This window comes from Capricornis sumatraensis, chromosome 3, assembly GCF_032405125.1.
Source record: "Capricornis sumatraensis isolate serow.1 chromosome 3, serow.2, whole genome shotgun sequence".
Lineage (NCBI taxonomy): Eukaryota > Metazoa > Chordata > Mammalia > Artiodactyla > Bovidae > Capricornis > Capricornis sumatraensis.
The window spans coordinates 82,044,666-82,059,501 of record NC_091071.1 but is presented as its reverse complement, the minus strand read 5'-3'; the positions used below and the strand labels follow the sequence as shown (position 1 = coordinate 82,059,501).

Here is a 14,836-nt window from a genome sequence, read left to right as displayed (position 1 = left end):
CCCCTAAGTCTTCATATTAAATGGACTTTCTAGGAAACGACCTGCTCTTTTTTTTGTATTCCTGGCAATAGGACTTAATGCATTAAGAGTGAGCCTATTCTGTCTGTTACTACTGTATTGGAGTAAGAATATAACTTTCACTACCATTAATGACAGTGGGATTCTGGACAGAATGCTGTGCTGTTTCCTATGTTTTCCTTTTTTCCCATTTAAAAAAAATTGAGATATAATCCATATACCATAAATTTCAGCATTTTAAGGTATATAATTCAGTGAGTTTTAGCATATTTATTGTACAGCCATCACCACAATCTAACTTCAGAATATTTTCATCCCCCAAAAGAGAATTGCTGTGTGCATCACCCCAAGACCTTTAGCACTCACCCCCATTCCCCTCCCCAGCCCCTAATCTGCTTTGTCTCTATGGATACTTGCATTCTTTCAAATCATCCTAAACAATTACTTTGTAAAGGATGAGAACACTAAACCTCTGAGAAGTTCACTAAGCACGGGCGGCTGCAACCGGCACACTAAGTGTGGCCGAGAGGAGCTACCCCACGACTGATGTCAGGGGCAGAAGCTGGGAGGACCCCATGCCCGAAGGGCGGCGGCCAAGAGGGGTTACCCCACGTCCGAGGTCAGGGGCAGCGGCCGTGGGTGCCAGGCTGCAATGGCACAGGAACGGCCGGGAGGAGCTACCCCATGCCCGAGGCCAGGGGTGGCGGCTGGGAGGAGCAACCCCACATCCAAGGAGTGGTGGCTGCGTGGGCGCAGGAGGGCCTAGAGGAGCTATCCCACGTTGAAGGTCAGGAAGGGCAGTGGTAAGGAGTTACCCTTTGTCCAAGGTAAGGAGCAGCGGCTGCATTTTGCTGGAGCAGCTGTGAAGAGATACCCCACGCCCAAGGTAAGAGAAACCCAAGTAAGATGGTAGGTGTTGCAAGAGGGCATCAGAGGGCAGACACACTGAAACCATACTCACAGAAAACTAGTCAGAAAACTAGGACCACAGCCTTGTCTAACTCAATGAAACCAAGCTATGCCTGCAGGGCAACCCAAGACGGGCGGGTCATGGTGGAGAGGTCTGACAGGATGTGGTCCACTGGAGAAGGGAATGGCAAACCACTTCAGGATTCTTGCCTTGAGAACCCCATGAACAGTACAAAAAGGCAAAATGATAGGATACTGAAAGAGGAACTCCCCAGGTCAGTAGGTGCCCAACACGCTACTGGAGATCAGCGGAGAAATAACTCCAGAAAGAATGAAGGGATGGAGCCAAAGCAAAACCAATACCCAGCTGTGGATGTGACTGGTGATAGAAGCAAGGTCCAACGCTGTAAAGAGCAATATTGCATAGGAACCTGGAATGGCAGGTCCATTTTCAGTTCAGTTCAGTCACTCAGTCGTGTCCGACTCTTTGTGACCCCATGAATCGCAGCACGCCAGGTCCATGAATCAAGGCAAATTGGAAGTGGTCAAACAAGAGATGACAAGAGTGAACGTCGACATTCTAGGAATCAGCGAACTAAAATGGACTGGAATGGATGAATTTAACTCAGATGACCATTGTATCTACTACTGCGGGCAGGAATCCCTCAGAAGAAATGGAGTAGCCATCATGGTCAACAAAAGAGTCTGAAATGCAGTACTTGGATGCCATCTCAAAAATGACAGAATGATCTCTGTTCATCTCCAAGGCAAACCATTCAATATCACAGTAATCCAAGTCTATGCCCCAACCAGTAATGCTGAAGAAGCTGAAGTTGAACGGTTGTATGAAGACCTACAAGACTTTTTAGAACTAACACCCAAAAAAAGATGTCCTTTTCATTATAGGGGACTGGAATGGAAAAGTAGGAAGTCAAGAAACACCTGGAGTAACAGGCAAATTTGGCCTTGGAATATGGAATGAAGGAGGGAAAAGACTAATAGTTTTGCCAAGAAAATGCACTGGTCATAGCAAACACCCTCTTCCAACAACACAAGAGAAGACTCTACACATGGACATCACCAGATGGTCAACACTGAAATCAGATTGATTATATGCTTTTCAGCCAAAGATGGAGAAGCTCTATACAGTCAACAAAAACAAGACCAGGAGCTGACTGTGGCTCAGATCATGAACTCCTTATTACCAAATTCAGACTTAAATTGAAGAAAGTAGGGAAAACAGCTAGACCATTCAGATATGACCTAAATCAAATCTCTTATGATTATACAGTGGAAGTGAGAAATAGATTTAAGGGCCTAGATCTGATAGATAGATAGGGCCTGATGAACTATGGAATGAGGTTTGTGACATTGTACAGGAGACAGGGATCAAGACCATCCCCATGGAAAAGAAATGCAAAAAAAGCAAAATGGCTGTCTGGGGAGGCCTTACAAATAGCTGTGAAAAGAAGAGAGGCGAAAAACAAAGGAGAAAAGGAAAGATATAAGCATCTGAATGCAGAGTTCCAAAGAATAGCAAGTAGAGATAAGAAAGCCTCCTTCAGTGATCAATGCAAAGAAATAGAGGAAAACAACAGAATGGGAAAGACTGAACGGGATGGGATATCTCTTCAAGAAAATTAGAGATACCAAGGGAACATTTCATGCAAAGATGGGCCCGATAAAGGACAGAAATGGTACAGTCCTAACAGAAGCAGAAGACATTAAGAAGAGGTGGCAAGAATACACAGAAGAACTGTACAAAAAAGATCTTCATGACCCAGATAATCACGATGGTGTGATCACTCATCTAGAGCCAGACATCCTGGAATGTGAAGTCAAGTGGGCCTTAGAAAGCATCACTATGAACAAAGCTAGTGGAGGTGATGGAATTCCAGTTGAGCTATTTCAAATCCTAAAAGATGATGCTGTGAAAGTACTGCACTCAGTATGCCAGCAAATTTGGAAAACTCAGCAGTGGCCACAGGACTGGAAAAGGTCCGTTTTCATTCCAATCCCAAAGAAAGGGAATGCCAAAGAATGCTCAAACTACCGCACAATTACACTCATCGTACACGCTAGTAAAGTAATGCTCAAAATTCTCCAAGCCAGGCTTCAGCAATATGTGAACCGTGAACTTCCTGATGTTGAAGCTGGTTTTAAAAAAGGCAGAGGAACCAGAGATCAAATTGCCAACATCTGTTGGATCACTGAAGAAGCAAGAGAGTTCCAGAAAAACATCTATTTCTTCTTTATTGACTATGCCAAAGCCTTTGACTGTGTGGATCACAATAAACTGTGGAAAATTCTGAAAGAGGTGGGAATAGCAGACCACCTGACCTGCCTCTTGAGAAATCTGTATGCAGGTCAGGAAGCAACAGTTAGAACTGGACATGGAACAACAGACCAGTTTCAAATAGGAAAAGGAGTACGTCAAGGCTGTATATTGTCACCTTGCTTATTTAACTTCTATGCAGAGTACATCATGAGAAACACTGGGCTGGAAGAAACACAGGCTGGAATCAAGATTGCCGGGAGTAATATCAATCACCTCAGATATGCAGATGACACCACCCTTATGGCAGAAAGTGAAGAGGAACTAAAAAGCCTCCTGATGAAAGTGAAAGAGGAGAGTGAAAAAGTTGGCTTAAAGCTCAACATTCAGAAAATGAAGATCATGCATCTGGTCCCATCACTTCATGGCAAATAGATGGGGAAACAGTGGAAACAGTGTCAGACTTTATTTTTTGGGGCTCCAAAATCACGGCAGATGGTGATTGCAGCCATGAAATTAAGACACTTACCCCTTGCAAGAAAAGTTATGAGCAACCTAGATAGCATATTCAAAAGCAGAGACATTACTTTGCCGACTAAGGTCCATCTAGTCAAGGCTATGGTTTTTCCTGTGGTCATGTATGGATGTGAGAGTTGGACTGTGATGAAGGCTGAGCGCCAAAGAATTGATGCTTTTGAACTGTGGTGTTGGAGAAGACTCTTGAGAGTCCTTTGGACTGCAAGGAGATCCAACCAGTCCATTCTGAAGGAGATCAGCCCTGGGATTTCTTTGGAAGGAATGATGCTAAAGCTGAAGCTCCAGTACTTTGGCCACCTCATGTGAAGAGCTGACTCATTGGAAAAGACTCTGATGCTGGGAGGGATTGGGGGCAGGAGGAGAAGGAGACGACCGAGGATGAGATGGCTGGATGGCATCACTGACTCGATGGACGTGAGTCTGAGTGAACTCCGGGAGTTGGTGATGGACAGGGAGGCCTGGCGTGCTGCGATTCAGGGGGTTGCAAAGAGCCGGACACGACTGAGTGACTGAACTGAACTGAGAAGTTCAATAACATGATCACACCCCACGTGTGGTGAGTGGATGAGCCAGGTTTTAAACCCAGGGCTCTCTGACTCCTGCACCTGTGCTCGCAGACACTCCCCACACTTCCTCTGCCCTGTCTACCACTGCTCTCACTCCACCCAGGCACCCCGGTTCAACCTGAACACATTCAAGGGGCCTTGCTCCTGCCCCATCCCTGTGGGACCAGGCGCCCTGCTGCTGCACTGCAGGTGCTGGCTACCTCACACCTGCTGGGGATCAAGCCAGCCCCTCTTTGTAGACCTTTGGGATGACGTTTATCCCCATTTGGCCCATGTGCTGGGTTCTACCTGCAGGGCGAGGCTGATGCTGAAAGTAGGGACCTGGCTGAGAATAAGAATGGGACCAGATGCATGAAGCTAGAGAGCAGGGAAGTGCCAAGAGAGGAAGCAGGAAGACCAAGAATACCTCACATCTCTGGGGACAATTCATCCTGTTCAGAACCACCCAGTGACTTGTTACGCACTTAGGACGTAGTTGCTAGCCCCTCATTTTTTATTTGGAGAGAAGTCCAGCCCACGTGGTTCTTTCATAATCAAGAAGTGTTTCTGGGATGGAAAACTCAGGAGAGTAGGGAAAACTTGCAACTTTAGGTGTCTAATAACTTGGTCATTAGGCCCAATCATCAAAAGCAATTTTTTCAGGTCGTTGGCTTTTGGTGTGAACTGCCCCTTCTGCCAAAGGACAGACAAAAATTCTCCATGGCAGCACGGTTTAGGTTAGAGCCCCTGTTTAGTGCAACAGCAGGCATGCCTTGACTGCTAATCCCACATGTTACAAGGCATCTTTATGATACCTTCTGCCTCCACCAAGGCCCCTCCTCCAGTGCTATTGCCAAGGGGAGCAGAGAAAATGATGCCTTTAGCTGTGACCTTTCTGCTCGGAAATCTCTCAGTTGATCAGTTCCCAATATGTTTAATGTGATATTTGCAGGGAGAATGACCTTCATTAAATGGTAAGGTCAAATGCAACATTGGAGGAGAGAGCCAAGAGTGGCAAGGAGACAGAGAAGGAAATTATTGCTCCCTCTCTCCAGAGTGTTGAAAGAATCCAGAAATATTGAAACAGGTCTCTAGGTCTATGACTATAGCTTTCCAGCATCGAAGGGTGCTAAGTCAAGCTCCAAGGGCTCACCAGCAAGCTCCCAGTATTTACTCGCTTGATAAATAAAAAGCAAAGGGTAAAGTGAGGCCTGACTGCCACAGAGCTCAGTTTGCTGTGTCTTTGGGAGGAGCTAAAGTATTTATTTAATTCAGTGGATGTGAAAGGCATAAACTTCAGCAGTTCTCTTTAGAAGCTTCCCACCCATTCTAGGGAAAAAAAAAAAAAATCACATAGTGTTTTCTAAGGGCACTCAGAAAGATTAATATATAGAAAAGACCACAAAGTGTAGCTGCCAGTGAGTTTTTGAAGTCCACATATGGTTTTCATGTGCCTACAAAACCCAGGCAATCAGAACAAGCTCAGGTAATATCCAAGGTAAAATACTTTTCTTATGTCCCTAAAGGTGTCATTTCTTGGTTATCTTGTCAGTTTCTCCCCAAGATCTTTGAAATACAGATACAGTTCATGAAGGGAAAAAGCAGTATGATAGAAACAGAGACCATGTGTTTTGGCATCAAGAACATCTATGTTTCTGTCCTGTTTCCCCCTTTTACTAGCTAGCAGACTGGGCAAGTTATCGAAGTTCTTTCAGCCTGAGTTTCCTTATCTGCAGAATGGGGTTATCAATTGAGGTTCTTGGGCTACAAGTCACAGAAAGTCTAACTCAGTGTTCAAACAATGGAGGGGCTCAGTGGCTGATATTGCAGAGAACCAGAGGACCAGCAGCAGCTCAGTCTGGGTCTTCTCTCTTTCTCTGTATCTGGGCTCCCTGCCCTAGCACATGTCAGCAGTAAAGAAAGGGCTGCAGCAGTTCCAGGCCTTTTATGCATACACAAGTTCAGGAGAAAGAGACTCTCTCCTCCAGTCACTCTCCCTTAGGAGAAAGCAAATTTCTTTCCCAGAAGCACTTAACTAACTTCCTCTTGTTTCCTATTGGCTCAAAGAAGTCACATGCCATTTCTTAACTAATTGTTATGGCAACAAGGATGTCATACCCCAATTGGCTAAGAGCTGAGATAATCACGATGGTGTGATCACTCACCTAGAGCCAAACATCCTGGAATGTGAAGTCAAGTGAGCCTTAGGAAGCATCACTATGAACAAAGCTAGTGGAGGTGATGGAATTCCAGTTGAGCTATTTCAAATCCTAAAAGATGATGCTGTGAAAGTGCTGCACTCAATATGCCAGCAAATTTGGAAAACTCAGCAGTGGCCACAGGACTGGAAAAGGTCGGTTTTCATACCAATCGCAAAGAAAGGCAATGCCAAAGAATGCTCAAACTACCACACAATTACACTCATCTCACACACTAGTAAAGTAATGCTCAAAATTCTCCAAGCCAGGCTTCAGCAATATGTGAACCGTGAACTTCCAGATGTTCAGGATGGGTTTAGAAAAGGCAGAGGAACCAGAGGTCAAATTGCCAACATCTGCTGGATCATCGAAGAAGCAAGAGAGTTCCAGTTTTTATTGACTATGCCAAAGCCTTTGACTGTGTGGATCACAATAAACTGTGGAAAATTCTGAAAGAGGTGGGAATAGCAGACCACCTGACCTGCCTCTTGAGAAACCTGTATGCAGGTCAGGAAGCAACAGTTAGAACTGGACATGGAACAACAGACTGGTTTCAAATAGAAAAGGAGTACATCAAGGCTGTATATTGTCACCCTGCTTATTTAACTTCTATGCAGAGTATATCATGAGAAACACTGGGCTGGAAGAAGCACAGGCTGGAATCAAGATTGCCGGGAGTAATATCAATCACCTCAGATATGCAGATGACACCACCCTTATGGCAGAAAGTGAAGAAGAACTAAAAAGCCTCTTGATGAAAGTTAAAGGAAAGTGAAAAAGTTGACTGAAAGCTCAACATTCAGAAAACTAAGATCATGCATCTGGTCCCATCACTTCATGGGAAATAGATGGAGAAACAGTGGAAACAGTGGCTGACTTTATTTTTTGGGGCTCCAAAATCACTGCAGATGGTGATTGCAGCCATGAAATTAAAAGACACTTACCCCTTGCAAGAAAAGTTATGAGCAACCTAGACAGCATATTAAAAAGCAGAGACATTACTTTGTCCACAAAGGTCCATCTAGTCAAGGCTATGGTTTTTCCAGTATTCATGTATGGATGTGAGAGTTGGACTATAAAGAAAGCTGAGTGTCAAAGAATTGATGCTTTTGAACTGTGTTGTTGCAGAAGACTCTTGAGAGTCCCTTGGACTGCAAGGAGATTCAACCAGTCTATCCTAAAAGAGATCAGTCCTGGGTGTTCACTGAAGGACTGATGTTGAAGCTGATACTCCAATACTTTGGCCACCTGATGTGAAGAGCTGACTCGTTTGAAAAGACCCTGATGCTGGGAAAGATTGAGGGCAGGAAGAGAAGGGGACAACAGAGGATGAGATAGTTAGATGGCGTCACCGACTCAGTGGACATGAGTTTGGGTAAACTCTGGGAGTTGGTGATGGACAGGGAAGCCTGGCATGCTGCTGTTCATGGGGTTGCAGAGTCGGGCATGACTGAGCAACTGAACTGAACTGAGTTCCTCAGCTTATCAATGACAAATGATTCCTCTTGGATCAAATAGGCCCACTTCTGGAGCTAGAGCTACAGCTGGGAATGGGATCTCTTTGCTGGGAAGGCCAAGGGACGGACGGATGATGCTTAGGTAGGTACCACTAACCCAATTCACAGAAAATTGTGAGAATTAAATGAAATCCGTGACAGTATTTAGCCCAGCTTCCGGCACAAAGTGAATCTCAGTGAGAGAGTATTTTAAGGTGGAAGGTGGGGAAGAATATCATGGATGAAGTGAAACCAGAAATGAATCACCTATCTGGAGGCTACAGGTTAAGAGAACATGCTTCTAAATTGCTTAAAATTCTATTCTAATAACTTATCCAGCACCCACCACCTCCCAAACACAAACACTTAGTGTGTTAGAGTTAAGACAATGCTCAGGATGCTTCTAAGCACTGCAGTAGGAGTCAGAAGACCATTTCCTGGCTGAAAGACACAACTTGTCTGAGCCTTCATTTCCTCCCATGAATTTGCTCTTGGTTAATTGCCATCTCTGAAAGTGGTCTCTCATTTTTCACATGTGCTCACTTGCTTCAGTTGTGTCTGACTCTTTGTGACCCTATGGATAACAGCCCGCGAGGCTGTCCATGGGATTCTCCAGGCAGGAATACTGGAGTGGGTTGCCTTTTCCTCCTCCAGGGGATCTTCCCAACCCAGGGATCGAACTCCCATCTCTTATGTCTCCTGTGTTGGCAAGCAGGTTCTTTACCACTAGCACCACGGTACTCTTTAACAGGACTTTCTGCAATGATGGAAATGGTTTTGGTGCTGTCCAGTACAGTAGCCACTAGCTGTATGTATGGCCTAGGAGTTGAATTTTCAATTTTCTTTTCTTCTCATTTTAATATAAATAGCCACATGTGGCTAGTGGCTACTGTCATGGATAATAGAACCCTAGACTATAGTTTCCTAGACGCTGAGGCAGAAGTTTCTCCTTCTCCCATATCTCACCCCAGCCTTGAGTCAAGCCCTTGGCGGGCCCTTCATCAGTGCCTCTGACTGACTGATGCCACTTTGCACTGACTCAGAACAGACCTCCCCCGACACAGCTGTGTGACAGAGGAGAGAAAAGTGAAACTACCTTGGGAACAAGAGTGATACGCGGCTTGCTCCACTCTCTGCAGTACTGGATCGCTTTATTATCTGGGTCATTATCAGGTCTGTTCCCGGCTGGGTTTGCATGTGTGCCTGTTAATTATTTGTGTAAATAAGAATGACCCTGGGTGGTGAGAGGAGCTGCCCCCTCTTCGTCTTCCTGGTGCAGAGCTCTGCATTCTGGGTTGATGGCCTTTGTCCTGGTCTCCTGTGCACTTGAGCCCTTGCTGAGAACATAGAGGCTTTAAAGGAGAGGGAAAAAACCCACTCCAGGAGCTGAGCAGACTGAATCCGTTCTTCAGCTCCTACCACTGTGTTCTGGAAGTGCCACCGCTAACCCTCTCTTGGGAGAAACAATGGCCCCTGTGAACAGGGCCCTTTCCTGGGAGCTCACGTTACCTCTGTCTCCATTGGCTCACATTACCTCTGTCTCCTCCAGGAAAAGGCCATGGCCGATCCTCAGGTAGATACGATGCCCTCCTCCCTGTTGTCATCAAGACGATCGAAGCCCTGCCATCGTTAGGTTGAATCTAGAAGGGTTTAGATGTGGGGGTTGTTTCTCGGCTTCGGTGAGGAGTAGCTTATTTGTAAACTCTCCTCTGCTTCAGAACTGAACCTTGAAACTCAATTTGCTGATGAAACTGCCTCTTCTCAGGGTATTTATTACGGTGTGTGCGCCACCTAGTGGCTGCTGTCTGAAATGCAGACAGTTCGGCCTCCAATCTGTCGTCTCATTTTTCCTGAGTCAAACAAAAGACCTGAGGAAACCTGTCTTTGCTGAGTAAACTCCGTTTTCCTTCTACCTCCTCGCAGATGACCCTCTGTGATCCCAAACTCTCCTCTCGTGGAGCTCTCGTCCTAAGAGAAGCCTGGACGTCTTCCCGGGACTTTCCAGTGTCTGTCAAAAGAATTTTACAGGCTGCCTTGAGACTTCAGAAAGCTGCTCAAGAAAGCATAGAGGAGCCTTCCTGCTTATGTCCCAGAGCTTCACAAGCTCCCTTGGTGCCAGCGGCACTCTGAGCGGCACTCTGGCTGGGTTCCCCCACGTGGGATTCAGTCACCCAGGACTGAAGGGTGACTAGGGGGCCTCTTATCCTTCTTCCCGGGACCACATCTGCTACACATGGATGATGAGCTGTCCCTGGGGATGGACATCATGTTCAGGGAACCATAGCAAATATTTTATTGAAGTCATTGCTGTTTATTTTGTTTTATTGTGGCAAAATATACATATCATAAAATTTACATTTTTGACAACTTCTAAGCGTGCAGTTCAGGGGCATTAAATACATGCACAGTGTCGTGCAGCTCTCATCAGCTGTCCATCTCCAGAGCTTTTTTGCCATTCCCTACCCAAAACCCTCACACTCTCCACGCAGTCACTCCCCGTTCCTCCCTGCTGCCTGGCCCTGGTTACGCTGATCCTGCTTTCTGTGAATTTGCCTCATCGAACTAGATACCTTATATAAGTGGAATTATACAATTTTTGCTGTTCTGCGTCTGTCTTAGTCAAATATTTTTAGTTGTGGCTGTTTTACTTGGGCTATAGAGACCTTTCTTTTCTGTTTTCTCTGGAGGAGAAACGGGAAAGAAGTCAGAAAATGAACTTAAACCTTGCCCTTGAGCCCGCGCCAGCCCTGGATGTGCTCTGCGGCTGGGTGTGCCTCTGAAAACTGCTGTGGTGTTGAGGAAAGGAGGAGCCACCAACTGAAATCTCTCAAAACAAACAAGGAAGAGTCCATTGTTCAGTGGCTTAGGCGAATCAGGTCTCGCCTGGCATTTCCTGGCCCAGGTTTACAGGGATCCTAAGGAGACAGTTCCTGTGAAGTCTGACGCCAGGGGCTGTCACTGTGGAGCCTGTGGGGACCTAGAGGGTCTGACCCTGATGGTTTGTGGCCAGGCAGGCAAGAGACAGCTCTGAGTGTCTGGACTTGGTGGTGGAGTGGCTTTGGGGTTTGTGTGACTGGAGGTAACCTGAGGATTCAAGGGGGTTTGTGTCTATACTTCTTTCTTCCTCCATTCTGTAGGAACAGATTGTTTACCTATTGCATGAACAGAAAGGACCCTTTGGTAGAAATGGCTATTATTATGTGTGTAGGTTTCAACTCTGTTATGGAACTATAATTCTGAAAATGACACTTCCCAGGGAAAAAAGGGTTTGGAGTGCCAGAGTGAGTCATTGTACTGGTAACAGTTAACACTTACACAGCATTTAAATGGCTTATAAAGCACTTTTCACTCACATGATCTCATTTTTCATCCCAAAGAACAGAAAGAGGCAAGAAGCATCTATAAATGGCACCAGGAAATGGTGTATCATTTATTGGTGTCGATTAACTGGTGGTTATCTCAGATCTGCCCATGGGCTTCAACTCTTTTCCTTGGCTGAAAAGAGGGATTCACTAGGAAGTTCTCCCAGGAACAAGGAAACCTGGCCTCTAGGCCAAGGTCTTTTAGTTGATAAGGGGACATGTTGAGTTCAATAGTAATTTATTTCTTTGCGGAACTTCTCAGAGCCTTTAACATGTTAGTGTGCAGTGTGACTTCCCCAAAGGGGTGTAGAGTATATATTTCTCACACATATTTTATAATGGAAAAGTGTTTGAGACTGTTCCTTGGGACACAGTTTGGGAAGTACTGACTCAATAGGGTGGGTCCCTTGGACCAGGGCTACCAAAGAAATGGAGCCAAAGAGCTTTGCAGAGAGGTAAGGAAGCTGGAGATCTAAGCAGAATGGTCAGAACCCCATAGAAGGAGAGCACGTGGTGAGGGGCTCGCCCTTGGAGTAAGGGTAGAATAAGTCTGAAGGCAGGATGTCCAGCCACAGAACTTCCCATGGCTGTCCAACTCATTTGAGCAAGATCGGTGCAGCATCTGCCCTTCCAGTCTCTACCAGGTGGACAGCAGTGGGATATGGAAGAACCTGCATCCGCTCAGGTTCAAGGGGAGTCCCTCAAAATGGTCAGGCCCTCTCACAGAGGAATTCAAGGATACCTGCGTCATTTAGTCCTGTGGGGATCGCACTTAACACGAGCCATCATCACCGATTTGGAGACCCCTCAGTCATGCTTTTGAATGATACATTTATTTCAATGGGGTTTGATTTTTTATCATGGACAAGCATAAAAGTTGTAGAAATATTGCTTTCCCAGCCTCTTAAATCATAGGTACGGCAATAGCTGCCATTTTGGAGGGCTTTCACTGTAACACGCACTGTCCTGAGCATTCTACATCATTTTTACCTGACTCTCACAACAAACCTCTGCAAGAGGTTTTATTACTTTCTTCATTTTACAGATGAGGAAATTGTATCTTAGAAATGTTAGGTGTCTTGTTGTTGATCACTCATCTGTAGCTCAGACATTAACCCAAGTAACGCTGTAGTCTCTATATTTAACCAATGATACTTGACTGCCTCATCACATGTAGAAAAGATTGCTGGTTGCCCTACCCACCTAGTCATTCTCCCCATCTGACTTTCCAGAAGGGTCTAATTTATTCCAAAAACTCACGACTATTTCCCAGCTTCCTTTTCAGCCTGTCCACTGAGATGTGAGCAGAAGTTGTTGGGTGTTGTTTCTGGGAAGGCTACTTAAAGGGCTGATATACATGCTGTTGACCTTTTCCTGATTTTTGAGCGTGCTAAGTCGCTTCAGTCGTGTTGGACTCTTTGCGACCCCATGGACTTGTAGCCCCCCCAGCTCCTCTGTCCATGGGATTCTCCAAGCAAGAATACTGGAGCAGGTTGCCGTGCCCTTCTCCAGGGTATCATCTTAACCCAGGGATCGAACTCTTGTCTCTTAAGCCCCCTGCATTGGCAGGCAGGTTCTTTACCGCTAGCGCCACCTTTCCCTGATTCCACCTGCCTGAATCTTGGAGGTGGTGGCAAGAGTTTCAGCAGCCATCTCGGACCACGAGGTGTCCTTGAGGGTGGACATCCCCATTCTAAGGATGACAAAGCAGGAAGGTAGAAGTCTCTGCCAACCATGGAATCAACACACCCCTTATTGAATCCATACCACCAGAGACAAATTATCCTTTATTGTTTTTAAACCACTGTAATTTGGATTTTCTTTCAGTTCTGTTAAATGAAACAAATCCTGACAGATACACCAAGCCATATTTCAAATTGCGCTTCCTGGTGTGAATTTCTAACTGCCTGGCCATCAATGAATAATTTCCTCCATTAAGCTGTTTCCCTTCCACACCCCATGCCCCAGGGAAGCATGTTCCCTCCCTGTCTGATTCAAGTCCTAAGTCCCGGTGACCTTCTCCACACCCACCCAGCCTCTTCCTTTCTAAATCCAGCAATTAATACCATTCCCACACATCTGGCCCTGCATTTTTCTCAGCACCATTCAAAATAATATTAGGAATGTTTTATACCGACAACTCTTTGGGGAGAAGCACGGTTCAGTGTAAAAAGCACTGACTGCTAGAAAAATAAGGGGGTGGCTCGTCCCTTTGCAAGCAGCGAGGCTGTAAAGGAAGAGCTGGTAGGTGATTGCTTCCTCCACATGAGCCTGAGACCCCCTGACTCGGCCAGTAATGACTCTTCCATTTTATGGGAAGCAGATGGGATTTTAATGGGCTGTGACTATTGTCTATTTCCTTTAAGCAACATACACCGAGATCTCTGTGCCCCTTCCAGGCAATAGGAAGCATAGTCACAAAAAGGGAGGTAATGTTTGCAAGTTCCTACTTAAACCCTTTCCTTTAGAAATCATGCTGCTTGGTTTTTTTATTTCCTATAAATAAGAGGAGACCCCAGCCCTCTGTTTCCTAGATGAAGCAAAAGAGTTGTGATTAGGTAGTACCCCAGTGCCACTTTTTTTACCCTGAAGAAAACAAACAAAAAAAATGGGTCATCTCTTGATACAAGAAATATGAGGATACTCTTAGCAGGGGCTTCCCGGGGGGCGCAAGTGGTAAAGAATCTGCCTGCCATACAGGAACCACAGGGAAAAGACTGGGTAGAATTTGGGAAGAGCAGTGGAGAGGGGTCCTGGGAAGGCTGGCAAAATTCTGCCTTCTAACAAAAGTACTGGTTATGAGAGTTTTCACTCTATAGTAATTTATGAAGCTTATATTTGTTTTATGGCACTCTCTGTGTTTGGTAGCTTAGCTGGTAAAGAATCCACCTGCAGTGTAAGAGATCTGGTTCAATTCCTGGTTCTGGAAGATCCACTGAAGAAGGGATGGGCTACCCACTCCAGCATTCTCGGGGTTCCCAGTGGCTCAGCTGGTAAAGAGTCTGCCTGCAATGAGGGAGCCCTGGGTTTGGAAGATCCCCTGGAGAAGAGAACGGCTACCCACTCCAGGATTCTGGCCTGGAGAATTCCATGGACTATATAGTCCCTGGAGTCGGACACAACAGGGAGACTTTCACTTTTTTTTTTTCTGTGTTTGTTATATTTAACATAAAAGATTTTAAAAAGGGGAGGAGAAGAAGAGATCACACCTTCCCATTAGAACTGTCTCTTAGTCATGTTCATCTGTAAGCCTCAGGGTTCTTTAACACCCTCATTGCCAAGGAAGCAGTGCAGGCTCCAGAAAATAGAAGAATCCCATTTCTGCAGAGAAGGTGTGACAATAGTAATTGTCCAGCTAGTTGCAGGTAAAAGAGTATTATATAATTTTTTCTCTTCTGATCTTTAGTGTGACCACATAAGACATGCTTTAACCATTTTTTATTTTATATTGGAGTATAGTTGATTTACAATGTTGTGTTTCAAATATACAGCAAAT

The 14,836-nt window shown here is 45.4% G+C and overlaps 1 long non-coding RNA gene across 1 annotated transcript in view; it reads right to left on the bottom strand.

Moving 5' to 3' along the window:
- LOC138077193 (uncharacterized) overlaps positions 1-9,639 on the bottom strand; it is a 35,758-nt gene extending 26,119 nt beyond the window's left edge. Inside the window, exon 1 of the long non-coding RNA XR_011144695.1 lies at positions 9,513-9,639. This is a non-coding gene — a long non-coding RNA (uncharacterized lncRNA). The remainder of the gene's footprint in view (positions 1-9,512) is intronic.
- Positions 9,640-14,836: the final 5,197 nt, after the last annotated feature.